Source organism: Anser brachyrhynchus, assembly GCF_964034855.1.
Source record: "Anser brachyrhynchus genome assembly, chromosome: Z".
NCBI classification, from domain to species: domain Eukaryota; kingdom Metazoa; phylum Chordata; class Aves; order Anseriformes; family Anatidae; genus Anser; species Anser brachyrhynchus.
This window is the reverse complement of record NC_137697.1, coordinates 65,615,748-65,639,075: the sequence shown is the minus strand read 5'-3', so window position 1 is coordinate 65,639,075 and position 23,328 is coordinate 65,615,748. Positions and strand designations below refer to the sequence as shown.

Below are 23,328 nucleotides of genomic sequence, written 5' to 3'. Positions count from 1 at the left end.
ATAGATTTCAAAACAGATTTCAAAGAAAGTAGTAGGATAGAAGAATTTTCTGTCACCTAAGCAAGCTGTAGGTCATTGGTGATTTTTCATTATTATTATTATTTATTTATTTTTACTTAAATGGTATTTAGAAAAGGATGTTCCACATTTTCTATATTTTACCTACTGCATCGTCTGGTTCTGCTTCATTGTGATTTCACGCTTCTAGTTATAAGGTAAATATACATACTTTTTTTTTTTTTTTTTTTTAAACAAGATTTTAATAATGTCCTATATACCAGAAAGACAAAGCTAAACAAGCAATACTTTATTTTGGTTTTCTTAGCCCTCAAGATTCATGTGAGGACATTAGAAATTGTATTACATAATAAAAACATAGGGATTCTGTTAATAACAGAGAAATTTAAGCTCTCCTTTCTTATTTACATCTATAGAAATCAATCTCAAGATCAATTCAAACATCAGGTAGACTATTCCACAGGCAGACTTAATGCTATGCTCTTATACTGTGGGTTTATTCAAAGATTTTTCTCTTCTTGTTAATAATAAACATACCTCTTATCATTGCTCAAAACCAAGGGCCTGCACAGTTATTACAGAGCTGAACATATTTCATACAGGTTGTTGTAAAGGTCTCATATGAATCTATGCATCAAAATGAAGTTATGGCTGAATATACAATAATCTTGATACATAGAACCTACTGGATTGAATTAACTTGACTGTTAAAAAAGAGATTTTAATTTTCAAAATACCAAAAGGAAATTTCCCAGCACAGTTAGAATAACGTCACATTTATGGAGCACAAATAATAAAACTTTAAGACAGTCATCACCACTATATATAATTATGCATCTTGTTAAGGAGTGGCTAAGAAAGGTGTTACAAAATCTTGTTCAGATTGCACAGGGGAGTGTTTCCTTGCCAAAATAAAATTCTGTAGTTTTTGTTTGTTTTTTGTTAGTTAGTTTGTTTGTTTATTGTAAGGCATATACTAGCACCAGATTTAGCTGCCTTGCATTTCTCGTCTGTGATAATGAACATACTCTTCATGCCAGTGTAGATACTTTTGAAACCACCAATTTTTCAAGACAATTTTTCAGAATTTTGTATGATACCAGTGTAATTTTACTATTCCATTTTTCATAGCTAGGAGAAATCTTTCTTAAAATAGTTTGGCTTTCACTGATTCCAAATCTGTATAGATTTGGATATGTTTTTATTTGGAGTAAGGATATGAAAATTTAGCACCTGGTACTAATACCATTGTTTTAATTAAAAGTGCTGTGAAATGTCACATTTTGTTTTGTCTCAAAAACGTAGCAGGCTCTGAGATAACTGTTCAATAGGTTCCTGACAATATGAAGTGATAGAGAGGTGGCTCTAAGGCAGACTCACGGCAGCACAAGGAGACAGAAGAATTATTTCAGCACTCATGTCTCCTCCTCTCTTTGTCAGTCTGCCAAAACCTGTCCTGAAGTTGGCAAAAAGTCATAATCACTAACGTTGAATACAAGAGGAAATAAAACCCACATCTCCTTACTAGGCCACACTGGGGGAAAAAAAAAAAAAAAAAAAAAAAAGAGAGAGAGAGAGAGAAAGAGATTTATCTCCAGTGGTACAGATGAAAACTGTGGCTGGTCTTTCGGAGAGCCATCAATGCTCCTACAGCCATCAATAAACCTGTGTTATCTGCTCATGACTACATACTAAAACAAATTGTGCAGAAGTCTCTGAAGCCATGAGAGTGTACAACTATTGAGAGTGACAGAGTGAGGGAAAACAATTCCTCAAAATTTCAATGTGCTGCCACATGTGTTTAAAACTAAAATAGCTAGATAAAGATTTGGGAATAATGATGAATATAGTAAGAGGGTTTACAGTAAAGAGACAGTGTATATGTATAGAAATAGATCCTGAAAAAAGAGTCAGGCAAAACCAGCAGGAGGCCTGCATGGATGCATAAGGAGACAGAGACTGGGAGAATGAAGAACCACCCACTGTAGGAGAATACTAGATCTGAGACCAGCTAAGGAACCTGAAAGGGCACAAATCTGCGGGACCAGATGAGGTACTTCCGGGGGTCCTGAAGGAACTGGTGAATGAAGTTAATAAGCCATCCACCATATCTGAGAAATCTTGGCAGTCTGATGAAGTTCCCACTAACTGCAAGAGGGGAAACATAACCCCTGTTTTTAAAAGGAAAAAAAATCATAGAATCATAGAAGTCATAGAAACACAAGCTTGGAAAGGACCTACATGATCATCTAGTCCAACCATCCTCTTATCACCAATACTACCCACTAAGCTACTAAATCATATCTCGTAGCACCTCATCCAGGCGCTTCTTGAACACCACGAGGGACAGTGATTCCACCATCTCCCTGGGCAGGCCGTTCCAGTGCCTGACCACTCAGTGAGAGAAAAAGTTTTTCTTCATATCTAATCTAAATCTCTCCATGGCCATTTCCTCGAGTTCTATCATTAGCTATCTGAGAGAAGAGGCCGACCCCCTTCTCATCACAACCTTCCTTCAGGAAGTAGTAGAGCACAAAGAGGTATCCCCTGAGCCTCCTCTTCTCCAGACTAAGCAATCCCAGCTCTCGCAGCCGCTCCTCATAAGACTTGTGCTCTAGACCCCTCACCAGTTTTGTTGCCCTTCTCTGGACCTGCTTCAGGGCCTTGATGTCTTTACTGTAGTGAGGGGCCCAAAACTGAACACAGTACTTGAGGTGCGGACTCACCAAAGCTGAGTACAGGGGGACAATCACCTCCCTGCTCCTTCTGCCTATGTTATTTCTAATACAGTCCAGGTTGTCATTGGCCTTCTTGGCCACCTGGGCACACTGCTGGCTCATGTTCAGCTAAGCATTGGTCAACACTCCAAGGTCCTTTTCCCCTTCACAGTCTTCTAGCCACTTTGCCCCAAGCCTGTAGCACTACATGGGGTTATTGTGGCCAAAGTGCAGGACCCAGCACTTGGCCTTGCTGAACCTCATTCCATTTGTCTCAGCCCAGCAATTCAGCCTATCCAGATCCCTCCGAAGGGCCACCCTACCGACCCTACCTCCCAACTTAGTGTCCTCTGCAAACTTACTGAGGGTACACTCAATCCCCTCATCTAGGTCATCAATAAAGATATTATACGAGACAGGCCCCAGTACTGACCCTTGGGGGACACCACTTGTAACAGGACACTAGCTGGACTTAAATCCATTAACCACTACCCACTGGGCATGGCCCTCCAGCCAGTTCTTTACCCAGAGAAGAGTATACCTGTCCAGGCCATGGACAGCCAGTTTCCCCAGGAGAATACTGTGGGAGACCATGTCAAAGGCTTTGCTGAAGTCGAAGTAGACTACATCATCAGTCTTTCCCTCATCTACCAGGCTGGTCATATGATCACAGAAGGAGATGAGGTTGGTTGGACAAGCAGGACCCGACTTTCATGAATGCACGCTGTCTGGGCCTGATCCCCTGGATGCCACACAAGTTCCATGTGATCTCACCCAAAATGATTTGCTCCACAACTTTCCAAAGGAATACACCGCGAACTACAGGTCAGTTAGTCTCACTTCTGTGCCTGGAAAGATCATAGAGAAAGTCCTTCCGGAAAATATGCTTAAGTTTAGGCACAAAAATTAAGCTTAGGTACGTGGAAAAAAAAAAAAGAAGTTATTGGTGACAGCCAACATGGCTTCACTAAGGGCAAATTGTGCTTGATAAATTTAGTGACTTTCTATGACAACATCAGTGGACAGGGGAAGAGCAACGGACAACATCTACCTGGATCTGTGCAAAACATTTGACACTGTCCTGCATAATATCCTTGTTTCTAAATTGGAGAGACACAGATGTGACAGATGGGCCACTTGGTGGGTAAGGAATTGGCTGGATGTTCGCACTCAAATAGTTGTGGTCAATGGTTCAATGACCAGGTGGAAACCGATGATCAGTGGTGTTCCTCAGGTTCCTGTATTGGGACAGGTAATGTTTAACATCTTGTTGGTGGCATGGACAATGGAATTGAGTACATCCTCAACAAGTTTGCCAATGACATCAAGTTGTGTGGCATGGTTGATGTTCTGTAGAGAAGGGATGCTATCTAGAGGGACCTTGACAGGTTTGAGAGGTGGGCTTATGTGAACTTTATGAAGTTCAACTAGGCCAAGTGCATGGTCCTGAACCTGGGTTGGGTCAATCCCAAGCACAAATAAAGGCTTGGAAGACAATGGATTGAAAGCAGCCCTGAGGAGAAGGACCTGGGGGTGTTGGTTGATGAAAAACTCAACATGAACTGGCAATGTGAGCTTGCACCCTAGAAAGCCAACTGTAGCCTAGGCTGAATAAAAAGAAGCATGGCCACGGTTTGAGAGTGGTGATTCTCCCCCTCTGCTCTGCTCTTGTGAGAGCCAGCTAGGAGTGCTGAGTTCAGCTCTGGGGACCCCAATGTACATAAAGACCAGAGGAGAGCCATGAGGATGATCAGAGGGCTGGGACATCTCTCCTATGAAGACAGGCTCCTGGGAGTTGGTGTTCAGGCTGAAGAGAAGGCTGTGGGAAGACCTTAAAGTAGCTTTCCAGTATTAAAAGGGGATCAACAGGAAAGCAGAAGGACACTTTATCAGGGAGTATAGTGATAGGACAGAGAGTAATGGTTTTAAAATAAAACAAAATAAAAATAAAATAAAATAAAATAAAATAAAATAAATAAAATAAAATAAAATATAAAACAAAATAATAAATAAAAAGGTAGATTTAGATTAGAAGTTAGGAGGAAATTCTTTACTTTGAGGGTGGTGAGGCACTGGAACAGGTTGACTGGAGAATTTGTGGATGCCCTATCCCTGGAAATGTTCAAGACATGTTTGATGGGGTTTTGGGAAACCTGCTATAGTGGGAGACAAGAAGGTTGGATTAGATAATATTTAAGGTATCTTCCAACCAAAAGCATTCTATGAGTCTATATTGATATTTAAACCAAATTATTAGAAATGTTTTTAATTAACTTTTAAATAAATCAATTGTAAAAAGAAAACAAAATCCAAAACAATACAGTAAGAAAATGAAAAGAAAAAGCAACCAAACAAAATAAAAACCCAATGACTCCATCTGTGTTCTAATTCCAGAATGTGACAATAAATTTGGCCTTCTTTTAAGTGATAAAATTAAAGCACCTCTGTACAGTATTTTGTATTCGATGAAATTTGATTATCAAAATACAAACTGATTGCATGTATGCAGATATTCAAGAACTAGAGGCTTCTCCTATGACTTTTTTTTTTTTGATATAATTCCTGAAGCACTGATTACATCAATTGATGCACTATCAGTGTGAACATTTAATATTAGAAGTTTTGTTAAGATGTTGAAAAAATTAAAGGCTACCAAATAAAACAAAGTAGAAGATTATCTGGGTTTGATCACTTCCCTAGTGTTTTATATTTTATATAAATAAATATATATAAGTAAAATTTTAAAATAAAATATTTATGTAATATTTTATTTTATTTATTTTATTTTTCAAGTAGAGATATTTGTTTTTTTCAAGTAATTAAGAATTTTCAGGTCCTATTCAGAAAAGTATCTGAATGCTAGTGTTCACTGTATTCTGGGTACACTGACTTGTCATAAGGAAGCAAATCTGCTGTTTACACATCAAAAGCTCCCTAATCAGAGATTTTCACATTTTTAAAAAATGTTTTACATGCTAATTGACTTACTTTTGTGAGGTCATATTATCTGGCTAATTTGATTTGCTGCTTTTCTAAATTTTTTTTTTTTTAAATATAAAAATTGTGTAACATTTGTAGAACCAAAAATTATTTAAGTCATTCACACTAAATCAAATGTAGATTTTTATATAGGTACGCATTTTCTGTTGAAATCTCTGAGAGTGTTCTGTGTTACTAAAATTATGAATTACTTTCATTTTTTAAAAAATAAGAAATAAAAATTGGAAAATTGGAGATATGCAGACAACATCAAACTGCTGATAAGTAAAATAAAAGTTATTCACATACTTTTGATTCCAGGTTTTAATGTAGTCTTAACTAAGATATTTATGTAGATGCCTTTTTATTAATATGGCGATGTCATTTTCAAAGGATAGAATTACAATAGAAAATATACAATTCCAATACTTACCAATCCTTGCTTTTACACACTTCTTTTGTATATATTTAATAGTAGCTGAAGTGTACATTTAATAGTAGCTGAAGAGTTGTACACTAAAAAATGACTCAAATCATGGAATCACAGAATTGTTGAGGTTGGAAGGGACCTCAAGAGCTGATCAGGTTCAACCCCTCTGCCAAAGCAGGTTCCCTAGAATAAATTTCACAGGTAGACGTCCAGACAGGTCCTGAACATCTCCAGAGAAGGAGTCTCCACAATCTCCCTGGGCAGCCTGTTCCAGTGCTCTGTCACCCTCACTGTGAAGAAGTTATTTCTCATATTGGTGCGGAACTTCCTGTGATCCATTTTATGGCCATTGCCCCTTGTCCTGTCCCCACAAACTACTGAAAAGAGGTTGGCCATATCCCATTGACTCCCACACTTCAGGTATTTATAAACATTGATAAGATCCCACCTCTGTCTCCCCAGGTCTCTCAGCCTTTCCTCATAAAATGTTTGAGGTTTCTATCTTATCCTTTTTTACGTTCTTCTTTGTTATCTAAACCTTCCCCTTTCACTTCATTACACTATTTAACAAGAGATTCAGGAAGATAACAATTCTCTTCCTTGCCTAACATTTACATGCTTCAGCTATAAATAGACTTCGCTGCTTTTATAAAATGTCTATTTATAAATAGACTTCACTGCGATCTACAGATTCCTCACGAGGGGGAGTGGAGGAGAAGGCGCCAATCTATTCTCTTTAGTCACCAGTGACAGGACCCGTGGGAATGGTGTCAAGCTGGGGCAGGGGAGGTTTAGGCTAGACATCAGGAAGAGGTTGTTCACTGAGAGGGTGGTCACGCACTGGAACAGGCTCCCCAGGGAAGTAGTCACTGCACCAGGCCTGTTGGAGTTTAAGAAGCATTTGGACTGTGCACTTAGTCACATGGTCTGAATTTTGGGGTAGACCTGTGTGGTGCCTGGAGGTGGACTTGATGATCGTTATGGGTCCTTCCAACTCGGGATATATTGTGATTCTATGATTCTTTTTCATCTTCTTACCAAGGTACGCAATTTAAAATCACTCCTGTCTCCAGCCTTGTTCCTCCCCTCACATCTTTGCTCCTGTTCTCCAAAGTCCCTCAAGTGAATAATTTCCTGACAATAAGGAGCCTAGATATAAACTGTAAACCAGCCTAGGTACACCAGAATTCAGGTAATAAAATATTTCACCTAATTTGTTCTATTCTTTTCGTGCTGTGTGCAGCCAACCTTTACATCTTTTGGGATGCTTTACCTCACTGCAAGCTGATGTCTAAGCTGTTATTCACCTTCATTTTGTGTCACTCAACAAAGTTTCAGTTCTACTGTATAAATGTATATTTCAGATGTTTTTCATTAAATTATTTTTTGTGTGCGTGCCTTGAGACATGTTAAGAAATGTTTTCTCCAAGATAGCTCCATATTATTTTTCTGATATTTCTGTTCTAACAAGAAGACTCATGCAAAATCTGTTGGATGACATTAATCTACCTTTCCACGTGTTACTCTTCTTTTTCTTTGATGTCTTACAATTGAAAGGCATTGAGAATGTTCCCCGCTAGCACTGAATATTGCAATATAAAAGATATATGGATTTTGCAAGATATGGAACTATGGGAAAAAATAGTCTGGAGGATTCAAAGACTTCTGCAACTAGAGGGTAGGTGTAAGCCTCAGGCCATTTCTAGTCTTCATTCCCTTTTATCTTCATGGTTTCCTAAACTTTAACTTTTCTGAGAGATAAGAACTGAAGAAATTCCACAGTCTCCCTATCTTCCTGAGGTTTCTTTTTTTTTCTTTCTTTCTTCTTTCTCTTTTTTTCTTTTTCTTTCTTTCTTTCTTTCTTTCTTTCTTTCTTTCTTTCTTTCTTTCTTTCTTTCTTTCTTTCTTTCTTTCTTTCTTTCTTTCTTTCTTTCTTTTTCTTTTTCTTTCTTTTTCTTTCTTTCTCTCTTCCTTCCTTCCTTCCTTCCTTCCTTCCTTCCTTCCTTCCTTCCTTCCTTCCTTCCTTCCTTCCTTCCTTCCTTCCTTCCTTCCTTCCTTCCTTCCTTCCTTCCTTCCTTCCTTCCTTCCTTCCTTTTTCACTTTTTTTCCTTTTCATATATCACAGTATCACAGTATCACAGATTTCTAGGTTGGAAGAGACCTCAAGATCATCGAGGCCAACCTCCGACCTAACACTAAGTACTCCACTAAACCATATCGCTAAGCTCTACATCTAAACGTCTTTTAAAGACCTCCAGGGATGGTGACTCCACCACCTCCCTGGGCAGCCCGTTCCAATGCTTAATAACCCTTTCGGTAAAGAAGTACTTCCTAACATCCAACCTAAAACTCCCCTGTCGCAACTTTCGCCCATTCCCCCTCGTCCTGTCACCAGGCACGTAGGAGAACAGACCAACCCCCACCTCTTTACAGCCTCCTTTAAGGTAACTGTAGAGAGCGATAAGGTCGCCCCTGAGCCTCCTCTTCTCCAGGCTGAACAAGCCCAGCTCCCTCAGCCGCTCCTCCTAAGACTTGTTCTCCAGACCCCTCACCAGCTTGGTCGCCCTTCTCTGGACTCGCTCGAGCACGTCCATGTCTTTCCTGTAGCGAGGGGCCCAAAACTGAACACAGTACTCGAGGTGAGGCCTCACCAGAGCCGAGTACAGGGGGACAATCACTTCCCTAGACCTGCTGGCCACACTGCTTCTTATACAGGCCAGGATGCTGTTGGCCTTCTTGGCCACCTGGGCACACTGCTGGCTCATATTCAGCCGACTATCAACCAATACTTCCAGGTCCTTCTCTGCCAGGCAGCTTTCCAGCCACTCATCTCCCAGCCTGTAGCTCTCCTTGGGGTTGTTGCGCCCCAGGTGCAGGACCCGGCACTTGGCCTTGTTGAACTTCATACAGTTGACCTCAGCCCATCGCTCTAGCCTATCCAGATCCTCCTGCAGAGCCTTCCTGCCCTCGAGCAGATCGACACACGCACTTAGCTTGGTGTCATCTGCAAACTTACTGAGGGTGCACTTGATCCCCTCATCCAGATCATCGATAAAGATATTAAAGAGGACTGGCCTCAGTACCGAGCCCTGGGGGACACCACTAGTGACCAGCCTCCAACCAGATTTGACTCCATTCACCACAACTCTCTGGGCCCGGCTATCCAGCGAGTTTCTAACCCAGCGAAGCGTACGCTAGTCCAAGCCACGAGCAGCCAGTTTCTTGAGGAGAATGTTGTGGGAAACGGTGTCAAAAGCCTTACCGAGGTCAAGGTAAACCACATCCACAGCCTTTCCCTCATCCACCAAGCGCGTCACTTTGTCATAGAAGGAGACCAGGTTCATCAAGCAGGACCTGCCTTTCATAAACCCATGCTGACTGGGCCTGATCGCCTGGTTGCCCTGCAAGTGCCGCGTGATGACCCTCAAGACAATCTGCTCCATGAGCTTTCCTGGCACTGAGGTCAAACTGACAGGCCTATAGTTCCCTGGATCTGCCCTGCGGCCCTTCTTATAGATGGGGATCACATTGGCTAGCCGCCAGTCAACTGGGACCTCCCCCGATAGCCAGGACTGCCGATAAATGATGGAAAGTGGCTCGGCCAGCTCCTCCGCCAGTTCTTTCAGTACCCTCGGGTGCATCCCATCCGGCCCCATCGACTTGCGCACATCCAAGCTCCGTAGCAGGTCGCCAACCATTTCCTCATGGATAGCAAAGGCCACATCCTGCTCCCCGTGCCCTTCCACCAGCAAGTAGTCATGGGAACATTCTATGAAGAATGAAAAGAAGAAGAATGTGACATTGATAAGTTTATTTGTAAAACTATGTTTCTTCTGGAAGCAGCTCAGCAGGGCAAGGATAATACTTCATTCTTGTCAGCAAAAAATGTCCCTTTTGTAGCAAGTAAGATGCAGCTCCTTCTCAGTACTTATCCTGTCTACATGAATTCTGCAGTGAGGCTTCCTTTTCCAGATGATCAATACCATCAGTCAACAGACAGGAGGATATGGACATACCGTACATTTTGTGTTGGTAGGATATGTTACTCCTTCCTCTATCTGAAGGCCCCACACAGAGTGTTCAGCTGGGATAGAGTTAATTTTCTTTGTAAGGGTTCACACAATGCTTCTCCTGGGAGTGGCTGAACACCTGTCTGCCAAAAGGAAGTATTGAATGAACTCCTATGTTTGCTTTGCTTGTGTGTGGCTTTTGTTTTACTTGTTGAACTGTTTTAGGGTAGTTGTAGTTAATCTACTGTCATTAATTTTACTGTGATTCTATCTATGGTGTACATATATACATACACAAAGCTTCTCAATGATTTAAGTATAATGCTTGTGCATGAACTGTCATTTTTGATGAAAATAGTGGTGTTTACACACTGTTGTTATTTCAGAGCAGTGCTTGGACAGAGACAATGACTTTTCTGTTTCTTGTGCTGCCCCTCCAGCAAGGAGGCTGGGGATGCACAAGAAGCTGGGAGGGGGCAGAGCCAGGACAGCTGGCCCAAATGGACCAAAGGGATGTCCTGTACCATGTGGTCAGCAATAAAAGCTGGAGGAAAAGAGGAGGGGGGGGGGGGGGGGTTGGGGTTAGGGGGAGAGGGAGGGGGAGATGACAACAACATGACTCATTTGGAGTGATGGTGTTTGTCTTCCCGAGGAACTGTTATGTGTTATGGGCCCTGCTCTCCTGGGAGTGGCTGAACACCTGTCTGCCAAAAGGAAGTATTGAATGAACTCCTATGTTTGTTTTGCTTGTGTGTGGCTTTTGGTTTACTTGTTGAACTGTCTTTATCTCAGATCATGACTTCTTGAACTTTTACCTTTCCAATTCTCTCTCTATCCCACCTGGGGAGAGTGAGTGAGTGGCTGTGTGGGGCTAAACCACAACAGGAACTCACCCAGAATTGTACATACTTCTCACAGGCCATGCAAAGAAAAGTAAATGTATGTGCAAGGATTATATCACTACTCTCTATGTAGGAACAACTTTTTGATCTGAATGAGACCTGAGTAACTTTGCATGCTTGATCTTCACAGGTGGAGCAAAAGGAAGTTCTCTGTTTCAGCTTGTGTTTTTCTCCTGTGATATACCTCATTACTACCAGTTCTTTGGTTATTGGCAGTTCTTCAGAATTCTCTACTTCTTTTGAGTTTTAGGGGGTAACATTGAAAGCACTTTTGTCCTCAGGAGGGAAAACAAACTATTTTGACATATGGAGGAAAGATTGGTGTGATAAAGTTTGAAAAGTAAAGAATTCAAGGTGTTAGATTTGTAGATATTTGTTTAATATGTTCAGTTCACTGACGTGTTTATGTCCAAAAGCACTGCATATTGTGTCAGCAGAAAAATGCTATTACAGGATTTATGAAATTTACAAAATATAATCTGCTATTATCCCATAGAGTACCTTGTATAGTATAAACACAATATTAAGTTCTGCTGCATTTAAGGATTCTGAAAAAATAATCCAGGTTAAGATGAGGTACAAGCCAGCAGCCAAACAAAGGGTAGTAATTATAACATTCAAGGATGGAATTTCAGAACCAGCACAATGTGATTTAAAACTAGAGCCATGCATTTCTTATTCCTCTTTTCAGCTATATCTAATGGCCATGAAAATACAATTCAGTCTTTTTACTGTGGGAATTTTGGCGAGCTCCCCTTCTTGTTTTAAAACATATCATAGAACTGATTGTAACATAGGAAGGAGCAGACCTACTATAAATTCTAAAATTCTAGTCATAAACTTGAATGTGTTTGGGGAATTCTAGATGAAGGAGTGCAAACAAGCAGGAAAAGGTTTGTCTGCCAAGTTTTGTTGCGGTCCGTGTCTGAACGATTGACCAGGCAGCTTTGCTTTTAAGCTCTTGTAGTGTTAAAAGCAAGAAAAGTCTGTATGACACCAATGAGTTTAGGGTTATCTATCTACATAAAGGCACCAAATCTAAATAAATTTGCAAAAGTACCTGTAGGGAACCTATCTGAGATAAATTTTGACCAAACAGGCTGGAACGTATTATTTACCAAACTAGAAATTTAGTCATGGGTTTGACATTTCAAAAGGTTATATTTTGGGAAGTCACACCAACAAAGGGAAGTCAGAACTTTTTCCAATGAATAGTAAATAATTCATACACACCTAATTTCCTTTCCATTCGTACTCTGAGCAAGATTCACAATTTTACACATGAGCATTCTTAAAAAGGACTACTGCTGTTTTAGGGTAGTTGTAGTTAATCTACTGTCATTAATTTTACTGTGATTCTATCTATGGTGTACATATATACATACACAAAGCTTCTCAATGATTTAAGTATAATGCTTGTGCATGAACTATCATTTTGACACTAGTATCACATTAATAACTCTGAAGTAGAATATAGTGTAATGTAGAAGTATTTGTCCCTTGGGAGTTTTACGGCATGTGCCTCTTTTAAGAGCCTGCAGAGGAGAATGAATGAGAAGAGTTAAACATTAGCTGTTAACCATAATGGACATCCGAACAATTTAGTTATTTAAGAGTTACTTGGTATGTTTTCACATTCAAAATATGATGTCTATTGAACTCTTGATAAAATAAGTTAAAATACAAACCAGTTATCAATGCTGCTCTTTCAGTAAAATTTTTAGTCTGAAGGATACTGTTAAAGAACTATGTCCATGAAGATGCATGTTTCAACTTGTCGCTGCTGTATCTTCAACAAATTCAGTGTAATTTCACGAAAGGAGACTTTGACCCCTGGCATTTTTCTTTTTGTTTACCCATATGCCTCTATCTTACAGATCCATTCCTAAAATCAGGTTTTTGCTTTTATACAAATAGTGAGTTTTTCCACACAGGATAAGCTGACATTTGGATATGTAAGGAAGAGAACAGAGTGCTTTCATTCTTTAACTAGAAATAAATGTACTTGGAAAGAGAAAACAAAACAAAATGAAACAACAAGAAAAAAATACTTCAAGTTTTCAAAGAAGAAAAAATATCTATTTCAGTGAGGGTGATGGAGCATTGGAACAGCCTGCCCAGGGAGGTCGTGGAGACTCCTTCTCTGGAGATATTCAAGGCCCATCTGGATGCCTACCTGTGCAATTTGCTCTAGGGAACCTGCTTTGGCAGGGGGAGTTGGACCCAATGAGCTCTCAAGGTCCCTTCCAACCCCTACAGTTCTGTGATTCTGTGATCTTCAAAGTCACATTCATCTCACTTAAAAACTTACAAGAGCGAAGAAGCTTTAGCTTTCTCTTGGATTATCTCATTAAAAGTTCTCATAATTAATGCAAGCAATTTCAAGATAGTGACAAAATATTTTTTTTTTTTCCATAGAATTCTCTACAATTGGTCCAAGTAGACCACTCTGACTGACCACAGGCAAAAAAATATGGATATAGACATGTCAGGCACAGGTCAGGCAAAATTAAAATATTTTCTAGGGAGTATTTTGCCTCATTACTAGAAAAGAAATCACAGTCATTGAAAGTCTTAATTTCACACCTACACTTGCACTATACCTACAAAATGTTGCTGAATTTGGGGAGCAAGAATCTTATATTTGTTTCCTGCATTTATCTGCAGCTCTGATTCTTTTATGTGGATTACATGTCTTTAATTTTTGTCTTTCACAATGCCCAACAAGATTGTAATGCATCAGGCTAGTAGTCAACACATTTCTTCCAAAATTCAATCAGATTTGTACTGAACAAAGTGATGCTCAGCAAAAGACAGCGAGTTAGGCACCATACTTCTCATTTACCACATTCACTACCACATCCTTAATACAGTGATAAAAAAACAGCCATTTAAAAATCAACATTCTTGTCATGTTAATATAAGATGAAGAAATTATTTAAATTTATTCAGTAATTATATTTTGTTCCATCAAGAAAGGAAGGACTAACAATTAAAGGCAAATAAATTAAAAATAATAAAACAAAACAAAACAAAATAAAATAAAAAATAAAATAAAATAAAATAAAATAAAATAAAATAAAATTAATAAAATAAAATAAAATAAAATAAAATAAAATAAAATAAAATAAAATAAAATAAAATAAAATAAAATAAAATAAAATAAAAAAATAAAATAAAATAAAATAAAATAAAATAAAATAAAATAATAAAATAAAATAAAATAAAATAAAATAAAATAAAATAAAATAAAATAAAATAAAATAAAATAAAATAAAATAAAATAAATAAAATAAAATAAAATAAAATAAAATAAAATAAAATAAAATAAAATAAAATAAAATAAAATAAAATAAATGCCATTAACAAAATAGGAATTCAGCAAAACTGAATTAAATCAATTAACCAGAAGAACCAGATCTGATACTTACAGAATCACTCTAGAAATATGTACTGCTAGAAAATGCAAAATGTTCTACTGTGTTAGGTCAGTGGGACCTGTAAGGCAATGTCGGTCTCCTGGGGGTGGGAGAGGCCCTTCAGAGAAACATGCAGATGGGTCAGTTCCACTCATGTGCATGAGAATAGAGAAGGAAAAGTCCATATCCTCGTCTCTTCCTCTTGTTTGTGAATTCACAGGACAAGGATTTGCTCAATTCCTTTGTGAATGTTCTTATTCTTTTTGACTTAGCCTCTTCTGACAATGTTTTTGTGAACTTTACTATTGTATTAGTTTTTTTGTTTGTTTGTTTGTTTATGTATATCTGCTTTATATAAATATCCTGCTAGCTTCATTGAGCACCCTCTGTCTCTGATACTGCAGGGTCTAGTGGATGAACTGTGCTTGCCTTAGAATCATCGAGTCATAGAATCATCAAGGTTGGAAAAGACCTCCAAGATTATCCAGTACAACCGTCACCCTACTACCAATATTACCCACTAAATCATGTCCCTAATCACCAGGTCCAACTTTTCCTTGACACCTCCAGGGACGGTGACACCACCACTTCCCTGGGAAACCCATTCCAATGTCTGACTACTAATTCTGATCACCCCCACCTTCGACCTCCTCCTCCCTTAACCAAAGAGTACTGTCCTTTTTAGTGGCTCCTCTTAGCCAATAATAATTATACATGGGCTATTTTGTAGTTTGTCAGACAGCTCTTCAAACCACTTCACATCTGCTTTAATTTCTGTTCCTATTTAGGAAGAGGACATCATCCAGCACTAAATATAAGGCTTTGTAAAAAAAAAAAAAAAAAAAAACTATATTAATTATATTCAGTTATAAACTACATTCTTATTTACATATGTAATAACAGAAAGTTTTAATTGAATCAATCTTTGACAAGAACTCCCTTCTTTTCTTCAGTGATCAACTTCCCTACCCGCTTTTTCGTTTCCTGGGATTTCAAATGTGTAAAATCTGGGAAATAGTTCCTGGTTCTTTGATAATTAAGCTATCCAAACTTTTTGATAATTTTAATTCTTTGGGTATAATCACAACGGCAGAATGCAGAAAGAGATGTTCATGTATCTTGATGGGGACTAGGAGAGAATATTCTTTTTTTTGTTTCCTCTCCTCATTTACTGTTTATAAATTTATCCAGTACAGGGAATTTGTAAATCTGAGAAGCCCTATAATGAAGCTTAGATGCAGCTCAGAAGAAGCAAACCTTGTTTGTACCCAGAACACTGCCAGTATGCCAACCTGCCTCCAGGCACCATGGCTATCTCTACCCTAGGGTGAGCCGTGAGGTGCCCTTGGCGAAGGGAGCCCCGCCACAATCAGGCAGAGCCCCACATTAGACTCACAGAGAAGAGCACCTCCTTTCAAGCATCAACATAGCTGCTAACCCAACACTGGCATAGCTCACTTTCCTTCTGTCACATTGCTAATGGGCTAGTAAATGCATCCCAAGAAGCACCTCAGGAACTGAGCATCAAAGCATTCTTTCTGCCACTGCTTCCAAACTTTCTAGTAGCCCAAATGATCCCTGAGATTGCCTACAAGGGTACTGAGTCAGTCAGTCCAGAGTAGTGAGGAGTGAGATGATTTTTTTTCTGTTTTCTTACCTCCTCCATGTGTCTGTAGCAACTCGTGCAAGTAAAATTCTTTCTCAGTAGCTCAATTTTCCACCTGTAGCACTTACTGGTGTTTTGCACAGTGTGTAGAGAAGTTTAACCTGTTTAATCTGATTGCATTCCAGAAAAATACTCATGCAGACACACAGCTGGAGAACCAACTGGATTGAAGGAAAAACATGTTTCATTACTTGTGAACAATATTTAATCTGTCTTGGTTTAGTCTGAAAGATACACCAGGGACTGGAAAACTCCTGTAAAATTTGTGTATAACCAGTGTATATGCATTTTTGAAAAAGATTACGTAATATATTTATCTGTATAAATATGTAAATAATGTGTTTGAATACTGACTTAGTAGAACACATTATTGATTTCACTAGAATATTATTTCATATTTATAGTATGTAAATCCAAATCTAATCCCACAGATAAGGTATTACAAATTTGTTAACCTAGACCTCAATGTCCAATACTACTATGAGGGGGTCAAATGGAAAATCACGTAAAGTGAAAAGAGTGTTATTCACTGTTTAATATTACATTTTAGAAATAGTTGACTTGGGAAGCAGGTGTGTATAGGTAGAAACAATATTTCTAGACATTTTTCCCCTGGTGCATCTATGAAATTCCTATTGCAACTGACAAAGAGGAAAATTTAATCTACTATGTACAGAAAAATACATTAAAATACAGGAAAATACATTAAGAAGTCATCACGGTAAATGAAATCACACATGGCTATTTAGCTGTGACAGTTTAGAGAAAGAATGTGTTCTATTTCAGCATCTCTGGAGAGGGGAAGCATGTGTCCTATCTCAGCAAGCGGATCTGAATACAGACAGTGTGACAACATTGGCAGCAGAATTCTTTGTATTCCCTTTCAAACTGTGATCTCCAGAATAAATTATTAAAAGGATTATCTGCTCTGGGAATGTTGCAGAAAAAGATGGGAAGTTTCTTTCTTTGATTTTGTCTGACTTGGGATTTTTTAGTATTTTTAAACATGCTTAAAGACTGCAGCATTTGTATAGTTATTATCACTACATCATTAATATCTAGCAGAGCTCTATCCTGCTCCTCAAGAGCAGCACTCAAGATAAAACTAGGTTCCTCCACTTGATTTCTGGAAGTTTTGCTAAGCTTAGAGGATATATATATATACATATATACTAAATATTAAATTAAATTTAAATTACTTAATATTGATACATTTTTCCTACAGTATTTGTTTACTGAAGTATAACCCACCTCTACAAACTCAGACATAGGACAAACATAACAATTGCTTAACTCTGCAGTGAGCTAGGAGATGTAACCAAAACTACCACCCAGAGAAAGTTAGTGAAATAAAATACAGGCAAGGTAAAATATGGAATTTGCCTTGAATTAGGAACCTAAGATTTCTGCAAGCATGTACAAGATCTTCACTAGAATATGAATATTCAGATTTATTTTTTTTTTGTTTAACTTGAAAGACGACATCATCCAGAGCACAGTACTTCACAGTTCAATGCAGGAATGTGGATTTAGGATTGATTTAAAAGTAAGAATATAAGCTAGCAAACAAGAACACTTTTTTTTTCTTTTTCTTTTTTCCCAAAAAGTTATCTCTGTCCTCTGTCTTGAAATTGCAATTACAAGAGGATAAGAGAGGAAGAACATTATTATGCAATCATATCTTCCTACTCTAATAATCTTATTTCCAGATTCACCAGTAGTAGTTGTTTAAATATTTTGACAGAAATAAGTTAGAAATCTGGAAAGGTAAATTTCATAAGTTGCAGAAGATTTTGTCAACATATCTTCAAAAAGATACATCATAAAACAACTACAAAAACAAACCATGTAAGGCCACTTATGTGCAAACTCAGAACAAATAATCTGAAAGACTTAAAGAAAGTCTTTGCCATTCAGAAAGGAAGGTCTTGCCATCCAGAATGACTTTGACAGACTTGAGAGGTGCGCTTGTACCAACCTCATGAGGATTAGCCATCCCAAGTGCAATGTCCTGCATCTGGGCCAAGGAAATCCTAAGCACAAATACAGGCTAGGCAAAGAATGGATTGAAAGCAGACCTGAGGAGAAGGACCTGGGGGATCTGGTTGATGAGAAGCTCAACATGATCTGGTAATGTGCAATTGCAGACCAGGATACTTGCATCCTAGGATGCATCAAAAGAAGTGTGGCCCTCAGGTCGAAGGAGGTGATTCTCCCCCTCTGGTCTGTTCTCATGAGAACCCACTTGGAGCTCAGCAGTCAGCTCTGGTGACCCCAGCACAAGAAGGACATGGAGGTATTAGGATGAGTTCAGAGGAGGGCCATAAGGATGATCAAAAGTCTAGAGCACCTCTCCTATGAAGACAGGCTGAGGGAGTTGTGATTGTTCAGCCTGGAGAAGAGAAGGCTCTAGGGAGACCTTACAGAGGCCTTCCAATACCTAAAGTGGGCCTACAGGAAAGCTGGGGAGGGATTCTTGGTCAGTGAGCGTAGTTATAGGACAAGGAGTAATGGCTTAAAACTAAAATTCTGTGTCCACAGAGTGGACATGGAAAGCCCACCTTATTAACACGTGGCTCAGAGGCTGGTGCCAACACAGATATTTTGTTTTTCTTTGACCATGGGGCGCTTTACTTGGCACCCGGCCTGATGGCCGCAGTCGGGTCCATATCTCTAAGGGGAGAACGATCCTAGCCCAGGAGCTGGCAGGGCTCATTGAGAGGGCTTTAAACTAGGTAAGAAGGGGAACGGGGCTGAAATAAGGCTTGTTGCAGCTGTGCCAGGGGGAACAATGGCAAGGCCAGGGGAGAAGGCAATGGCCCGACTGAAGTGCATCTACACTAATGCACGCAGCATGGGTAACAAACAAGAGGAACTGTAAGCCATTGTGCAGTAGGCAGGCTATGACTTGGTTGCCATCACGGAAATGTGGTGGGACCATTCTCATGACGGGAGTGCTGCAATGTCTGGCTATAGGCTCTTCAGAAGGGACAGGCAGCACAGAAGGGGTGGTGGTGTGGCTCTCTGTATTAGAGAGTGTTTTGATGTTGTGGAACTCGAGGCTGGGACTGATAAAGTTGAGTCTCTGTGGGTTAGGATCAGTGGGAAGGCCCAACAAGGCAAGAATCCTTGGTGCAGGTCTGTTATAGACCACTGAACCAGGATGTGGAGACGGATGAGGAGTTCTACAGGCAGCTGGCAAAAGTTGTGAAATCATCAGCGCTTGTTCTCGTGGGGGACTTCAACTTCCCAGACATATCCTGGAAGCACAACACAACCCAGAGAAAGCAGTCTAGGAGGTTTCTGGAGAGCGTGGAAGATAGCTTCCTGACGCAGCTGGTTAGAGAGCCTACCAGGGGAGGTGGCCCGCCAGACCTTCTGTTCACAAATGTTATAAATGACTGAGTCCCAAATAGGATTACAATCAAAGTTTACAATTTATTAAATGAATAGAGGCAAACAAACAGCGCTGGGTGCGCCGGGAGTCTCTGCTCCACCAGGACGCACACCTGTTACGTAAGGCGGCTGTTTTTTATGCTCCTAGGCTAATACATATTCATTACTACTTCTAGAAGAGGCAGGGTTATTATAATTGGTTTCCCGAATCCGAAGTCCTCCCAGGTGCGCCTGCTTATCAGTCTCTGTTAGTTTCTCGGGGGCTGCTCGGACAGGGAGGCTCATATTCTTCCTCCTTATCTAGTGGTCTCTTGGCCGGCTGTCAGAAGTTACTGCATGTCCGTGCAAAGTCAGCAGTTTTTCTCTGAAGAAATCCCTTTGTTCTCTTCTCGCCTAAACCCAGGCCTCAATGTTAACCCTTCACACCCCTTAGTGGCACGAATTGCTGGACTATTCCTTACAATTCCTCCCTTTTTTTTTTTTAATATCATCAATTCGTGTCTCTTCTTCAACTTTTGTTAGTAGCAGTTGGATTTCATCAGTCAGTTCTCGGGGTGTCCATTTCTTAAGCATCATTATCGACACATCACCTTTTCTCTCCCAAAGTCATCACAAACTGGGTGCTATTTATTATCCGCCGTATCAACAACGTAAAGCAAGGTATCATACAAGGTATAAACAATAATGGCATTACACCACATAAAAATAAAAATAGCATCCTTTTAACCCATGGTCCACCGGGCAACCATGAAAAGAAATCCCAATCCATACCCTTCCAAGTTTGTACTGGGACGTGGGCTAGCTTTTTAATTTCTTTTGTTATCTGCTTAAACACTTTTCCATTATCATCAATTTGTAAACAACAATTAGAATCGTTCAGTTTTCCACACACTCCCCCTTCTTCTGCTAGTAAATAGTCTAAGACCATTCTACGTTGAAAGATAGCATTCCTCATCTGAGTGGATTGATCAGCCAGAAGATCCAAGGTCGTCGCTGTTTAATTGGTTACAACTTCGAGGATAGCTTGCGACCTAATTATTCGGTTCAAATTATAAATAGGTTCTCGGGCTCCTGATACCAACTCATTCGGGTTCCAGGTAGCTGGCCCATAATGCTGTATGATTCTTTCAGGAGGCCATTCATCCTTTCCCCATTTTTGGGCATTATCCCCGGATAAGGAAGTATCAATAGATCGTTTTACTCTGTTCAGGTCATCATATAATCTTATTCCTAAATGATTTCCTTGTGTTTGTGACAATAAAAAGAACAAGGGTCTTATGTACCCCCCATAGCATATTCCCGACCAGTTTCCAGGTAGCCTCTTGTAAGCATGTTTGCCACACACCCAATAATGTCCCTTTAGGGCCCACGTCCCGTTTGGAAAATGACCATCCCATCCATCTTTACCCTTTGGGGCGTGATAATACAGAGTGTCCTTGTTACCGAGTGGTCCTGTTACAATGTCTGCCCCGTTTGTACTCGCATATGCACGCTTCCAAGCTCCCACGTTGGGTTTCCACTTACAGTCACAATTCAGTTCTCTTTGGCGACCTGTCATATTATAAGCCTTTTTCGCCGTCCAATCTTGAGAGTGTGGGAAGCGCCTTCAATCATGGGGTTGGGCCCGCTTTCAGAGCTTGTGTTACCATTCAGCCCTTCGGGGTGATCCAGCTCCTGGAAAAACTAATCACAATTTTATTATGGGTTTAAAAGGTTCTCATGTTATTTTTCTCAGGACAAACTGATCTTGGTGTGGGAGAAGTCCGGTTGAGGCACTCTCACTCGGCGGTCAATACCCATAGGGGTTGCCTCCCTCGGTAGACCATACACGCCGCAGTGGAGGGTCCTACCCCGGTCTTGCCTTCTCCCTTTCCTCCCTTCAGCCTTGTCCTCTTTATCCAGTGCCCTTAATTCATGCAGAACCTCATTGCTGGGATATCAGTTCCTCTTTAGTATCAGTTTCAGTTCCCCAGGAGTGGACTCAACCCTCCAGGCTTCGGTAGTTATTGGTCCTTTTATTCTGGATGCGTGGGTCCAACCCCTTTCTGCTGTTCTCACAGCTGTTTCAGTAGTAAGTAAAACAAGGTACAGTCCCTCCCATCGGGGGTTCAATGATTCTTCTCTCCAGGTTTTTATTAAGACCTTGTCTCCTGGTTGTATTTTATGAATAGCAAATCCTAAAGGTGGTGTCTGAGTCATCATCCCAATTTCTCTTATCTCCTGTAATCTCCTTCCAATGGTAATTATGCATTTCTGGATACTATGATCCTCAACTACATTGTTCCCTAGGGACATCCCTTGAGAATAAGGCATACCATATAACATTTCATATGATGATAATCCAGTCTCACTGTGTGGTTTAGTTCTTATGTTTAAAAGTGCCAATGGTAAGCATTTCGTCCAGGGCAGCTGTGTCTCGATCATTAACTTAGCCAATTGTTGTTTTATTGTTTGATTCATCCTTTCTACTTTCCCTGAGCTTTGTGGGTGCCACGGAGTGTGATATTCCCACTGAATACCTTTCAAGGGGTACATCCTTCAAATCTTTGTGGCTGGCGTATGTTCGATTATTTGCACACAACTGTGTTCCAACGGTCCTTCTTCTGGAACAGTTCCTAGAAATACTGCTGGATATAACAGGTTAGTCGTTTTCAAGGTTATGTCATCTTGTTCAGTTAGGATTGCCTGATATTTCATCATCCAGCTGGGTGATAACCAGTGCCCCCCCCCCCCCCCTTTGTTCCAAAACGGTTGTTACCATATGTGGTCCAAAAACTTCAATACGTTTTCCCATTTGAAGGCAAATAATTTTCTACTATCTTTATCAAGAGGTATGCAAAAGAAGGCATCCTTTAAATCTATCACGGTAAACCATTTATATTTCCCTTTCACAGATGTTAACAATGTGTAAGGATTAGCTACTACCGGGTGAATATCCTTTGTTATTTCATTTATTGCTCTAAGATCTTGTACAAATCTATACTCGCCATTCGGCTTCTTTACTGGAAAAATTGGAGTATTGTATTCCGATTTACATTCTTCCAGAATCTGATATTTGAGAAATTTGTCAATAATTTTCACCATTCCCGTGCCTAGCTTCTATCTTAAGTGGATATTGTTTGATTCAAACAGGTTTGGCTCCTTCCTTTAATTCCACCTTTACCAGTTGTGCCAGTTTCGACTTCCCTGGTACATCTGTTTCCCGTACTGTTGCTATAACTGCATTTTCTACTTCTCTTGGAATATTAACAAAGGGTTTATCTTTGATCATTAGGATTTGGCCTACTTTGGACTCAGGTACCTTCATTATTAATTCTCCATCCTCAAAGGTTATTGTTGCATCTAATTTGGCTAATAGATCCCGTCCCAAGAGTGGCATCGGGCATTCTGGTACATACTAAAATTTATGGGTTAGTTCCTTACCCCCAAAACGCAAATCAAGGGGTTGTAAGAATGACCATTCTTCCTCTTTCCCTGTGGCTCCAATTATTGTAGTTGTCTTAGTTCCTAATTGTCCTTTTAAACTATTTAACACTGAATATGTTGCTCCTATTACATTTACAGCCTAATTAACACAGAGAAAGAAGCTCCCATAACCAACAAAAAATTCAAGCCTCTGTCTTCGTTTCCTAGCTTTATTTCAACTAGTGGACCTGCTAGGGTAGATGCCCCAGGTCCCCATCATTCCTGACTGTTGTAAGTTTGTCCTGCAGCCTAAGACAATTTCTTTCTGATATCAGGGGCTGATTGCCCTGGAAAGAGGCTAGCCAGTTGCCTCTCTCTCTCTTTTT

At 39.8% G+C, this 23,328-nt stretch overlaps 1 long non-coding RNA gene across 1 annotated transcript; it reads right to left on the bottom strand.

Moving 5' to 3' along the window:
• Positions 1-19,947: 19,947 nt before the first annotated feature.
• On the bottom strand, positions 19,948-22,110 carry LOC308185351. Its single transcript, XR_013943319.1, has 2 exons — positions 22,057-22,110; positions 19,948-21,220 (listed from the first exon to the last, which is right to left on the bottom strand). It is a non-coding gene; the product is annotated as an uncharacterized lncRNA (long non-coding RNA).
• Positions 22,111-23,328: the final 1,218 nt, after the last annotated feature.